Source organism: Salmo salar, unplaced genomic scaffold (assembly GCF_905237065.1).
Source record: "Salmo salar unplaced genomic scaffold, Ssal_v3.1, whole genome shotgun sequence".
NCBI lineage: Eukaryota > Metazoa > Chordata > Actinopteri > Salmoniformes > Salmonidae > Salmo > Salmo salar.
The window spans coordinates 371,033-375,942 of NW_025548792.1; the positions used below are offsets into that span (position 1 = coordinate 371,033).

A 4,910-nucleotide genomic window follows, 5' to 3' on the forward strand; every position below is an offset into this window, starting at 1 on the left:
TAGATGGGAACATAAGACCACAATGACATTTCAGAATATTAGTTTAGTTTTCTCCCTGGATACACCACCACTCCCCACACTTCCTGCAGAACCCCTGCAGTACCTCCGCAGACCCTGGATTGAGAACCCCTGATTTAGCAGATGCTCTTATCCAGAGAGATGTACAGTAAGTGCATTCACCTTAAGATAGCTAATTATTTAGGAAATAAACTTAATAAATTATTCATAAAATTGTTATCTCACCTCTTAGCTTTGGTGTCATGTCCCCCAGAGAGATTCATTTTAGAGGCAGGGCCCCCCTCCTCTCTCTCCCCAGAGAGACTCATTTTAGAGCACTGACCCCTGTAAACAGAGATCCAGCATGTTGATTGTGGTCAACACAGTGACAACTAAACAGAGATCCAGCATGTTGGTTGTGGTTAACACAGTGACAACTAAACAGAGATCCAGCATGTTGGTTGTGGTTAACACAGGGACAACTAAACAGAGATCCAGCATGTTGGTTGTGGTTAACACAGTAACAACTAAACAGAGATCCAGCATGTTGGTTGTGGTTAACACAGTGACAACTAAACAGAGATCCAGCATGTTGGTTGTGGTTAACACAGGGACAACTAAACAGAGATCCAGCATGTTGGTTGTGGTTAACACAGTAACAACTAAACAGAGATCCAGCGTGTTGGTTGTAGTTAACACAGTGACAACTAAACAGAGATCCAGCATGTTGGTTGTGGTTAACACAGTGACAACTAAACAGAGATCCAGCAGGTTGATTGTGGTTAACACAGTGACAACTAAACAGAGATCCAACATGTTGGTTGTGGTCAACACAGTAACAACTAAACAGAGATCCAGCATGTTGGTTGTGGTTAACACAGTGACAACTAAACAGAGATCCAGCATGTTGGTTGTGGTTAACACAGTGACAACTAAACAGAGATCCAGCATGTTGGTTGTGGTCAACACAGTAACAACTAAACAGAGATCCAGCATGTTGGTTGTGGTCAACACAGTGACAACTAAACAGAGATCCAGCGTGTTGGTTGTAGTTAACACAGTGACAACTAAACAGAGATCCAGCATGTTGGTTGTGGTTAACACAGTGACAACTAAACAGAGATCCAGCATGTTGGTTGTGGTTAACACAGTGACAACTAAACAGAGATCCAGCATGTTGGTTGTGGTTAACACAGTGACAACTAAACAGAGATCCAGCATGTTGGTTGTGGTTAACACAGTGACAACTAATTATTGACTGTCAATTGTTCTCATGTATTCATTATCTCTTAGAGAAATAAAACATTTACTAACAGACATAGAAACAGTCAGGTGATTTAAAGCATCACATGAACATGTTGTTGTGACATTTCATCTCCATGGTAACTGTCAATAATAATAATAATAAGTCACTGTTTGTTAAGGTAGTTATAGACAGAACAACAACAATAACAATAACAATAATAATAATAATAATAAGTCACTGTTTGTTAAGGTAGTTATAGACAGAACAACAACAATAATAATAATAATAATAATAATAATAATAATAAGTCACTGTTTGTTAAGGTAGTTATAGACAGAACAACAACAATAATAATAATAATAATAATAATAATAATAATAATAATAAGTCACTGTTTGTTAAGGTAGTTATAGACAGAACAGCAACAATAACAATAATAATAATAATAATAATAATAATAAGTCACTGTTTGTTAAGGTAGTCATAGACAGTACAGCAACAATAATAATAATAATAATAATAATAATAAGTCACTGTTTGTTAAGGTAGTTATAGATAGAACAATAACAATAATAATAATAATAATAATAATAATAATAATAATAAGTCACTGTTTGTTAAGGTAGTTATAGACAGAACAACAACAATAATAATAATAATAATAATAATAATAATAAGTCACTGTTTGTTAAGGTAGTTATAGACAGTACAGCAACACAAGGCCATGTCTCACACGTATTTGTATTCACTAACAGTAGGCTATTTATTGTCTTTCAATCTGTTCTTTTCTAAACATATCTGAGAATATAGACAGAAGGGCTAAAACGGGCATGATTGATCCAAGGAGGAAATTGTTGAACCATTCAGAAAGGTTTTTTGCATCAAGTGAGAGATTTTATATTATTTAAAGTAGACTAGGTTATAATGTATAATAGCAGTTTGTTAGTGATATGCAGATCAAGGTCTATACCTCGGCTATAGCCTACATATCATAGATGACCAGTCTAAACCTGTTCAGATCAACATAATGTTATAGTCCTACCAGTAGCAGGACAGAGAATGTACTGTATATAACCTACATATCATAGATGACCAGTCTAAACCTGTTCAGATCAACATAATGTTATAGTCCTACCAGTAGCAGGACAGAGAATGTACTGTATATAACCTACATATCATAGATGACCAGTCTAAACCTGTTCAGATCAACATAATGTTATAGTCCTACCAGTAGCAGGACAGAGAATGTACTGTATATAACCTACATATCATAGATGACCAGTCTAAACCTGTTCAGATCAACATAATGTTATAGTCCTACCAGTAGCAGGACAGAGAATGTACTGTATATAACCTACATATCATAGATGACCAGTCTAAACCTGTTCAGATCAACATAATGTTATAGTCCTACCAGTAGCAGGACAGAGAATGTACTGTATATAACCTACATATCATAGATGACCAGCCTAAACCTGTTCAGATCAGTTCACAGAGAACATCAGGTTTGTCGGCATGATAAGTGATCATAGCCTTATAATAGTTTGTAGGTAGTCTAGACCAACAGTACGAGAGTCTGCCCGTCTTTCCTACATACCAACACATTTATTCAATGTTACCGAGAAATATGTGCCACAGTTTCAACAGCCATTTTTGTAACTACGTAGACAACACACTTCCTTTCACGTTCATATGAGGAAATCACAAAACTTCTCACAGTCACTGGTGCAGCCGCCTGTTTTCTTGCAGATGAAGTAGCTTTCACAGGCAACTCATTCAACCAGCCTAAACAACAGTAAATACAAGATGTCAAATGGTCAAAAGTGAATCTCAATAGAGCCATCTACATTAGAAAGGGGTATATTTCTGCAGATGTTGGATCTTAATTTGAGCCAGTTTGCTACACCAGGAAAATAATCCTGCAGAAACAGGACATTTGAATTATTGTGTGGATTATAATTAATGAACAGTTTTAAAATGGGAAAGTGGAATTTATCATCTTCAGAAACCTTTTCTAAAGTTTAATTACACTCAAATACACTACAAGTTTAGTTTTTCTGCAACAGGGTGATCAAATTAAGATCCTACATCTGTACAGAGTTTATGTCTTTATCTGAAAAGGGCAGTTTGAGTTATTAGCAATAACATTGCAACTGTCAGCTGATATAAACCTCTGTGATTGGATGTTATAGACCCCCATACATATCCCCATGTACAATTATGTGTACAGATGTAGGATCTTAATTTGATCACCCCCACTGCAGAAGAACTTTCCAGCAATGCAGGAAATATATAACTTGTAGTGTATTTGAGGTTTAAAAGGCTTCTGAAGTTTGTAATTTCCACATAGAAATTTCAGACTTGAGTTTTCTGTCTCAGTAGTAGTAGACTGTTAGGAGTGTTTTACTGTCATTCACTATACTAACATTACATTTAATTTATCTACACACTTTACAATAATCCCTGGCAGGATTCTCACCTTGAAACTTCATTGCGATTTTTTTCTGTTCTGTTCTGTATATTCTGATGGGTGAGGCCTGAGCTGGAATGTGAAGCTAACTGAAGCTGTCTAGCTTTAGAAAACCAGTATATCAAGCCTGTATCATAGTATACCCCTCAGGCTACGTTCAGGTTTCAGCAAGAGGCAGGTATCAACATGCCGAGTCGTAGGCAACAACCTGGGTCGTATTCATTAGTTTACTCCACAGCCAACAGTTTTAAGATGTTAAATAAAACATAAACCGTTTACTCTAAACGCTGTACAATGTGACCTAAACGGTTTCTGTTGCCAAACGTTTTGCTTTTAGATTGTAGATAATGTAGGAGCAATCACCCTGGGGCACACAGATGGGCACAGAACGAATTCACCCCACGCATCTAAATTATATCCAAAACATTTTAAGGAGAGTAGGACTATTATAACACTGTCCACCAAAAATATAATTAACTATATGAATACACATAACAATATCATCAACTATATTAATACACATAACAATATCACCAACTATATTAATACACACAACAATACCATCAACTATATGAATACACATAACAATATCATTAACTATATGAATACACACAACAATATCACCAACTATATGAATACACACAACAATATCACCAACTATATTAATACACATAACAATATCATCAACTATATTAATACACATAACAATATCATCAACTATATGAATACACACAACAATATCATCAACTATATTAATACACATAACAATATCATAAACTATATTAATACACATAACAATATCATCAACTATATTAATACACACAACAATATCATCAACTATATGAATACACATAACAATACCATCGACTATATTAATACACACAACAATATCATCAACTATATTAATACACATAACAATCGTCGTCTTACCTTTTATCTCTCAATAGAAACAGAGTCTGAATGATCATTCGGTCGTTGAAAGTTACTTTCGTTTGCTCTGCTCATTTACATATCAGGTTCTACCTGTTCTCTCTCCGAGTCCCTCTCTCTTTACAGCTCTTACAATGTGCCTTGGCAAACATTCTACAACTGTCTGGAAGTCTATTGGAGGGATGGTGGTGTTCTATTGTGTTGAGACCTGGTGACTGAGACGGCCGTGGCATATTGTGAAACATCAGCAAGTGCAGCAGTCTTCAT

At 35.5% G+C, this 4,910-nt stretch overlaps 1 long non-coding RNA gene across 1 annotated transcript; it reads right to left on the reverse strand.

Moving 5' to 3' along the window:
- Nucleotides 1-297: 297 nt before the first annotated feature.
- LOC123733296 (uncharacterized) lies at nt 298-4,685 on the reverse strand. The gene is made up of 3 exons (XR_006763731.1): nt 4,644-4,685; nt 2,961-3,028; nt 298-342 (listed from the first exon to the last, which is right to left on the reverse strand). It is a non-coding gene; the product is annotated as an uncharacterized lncRNA (long non-coding RNA).
- Between the last annotated feature and the right edge of the window lie 225 nt (nt 4,686-4,910).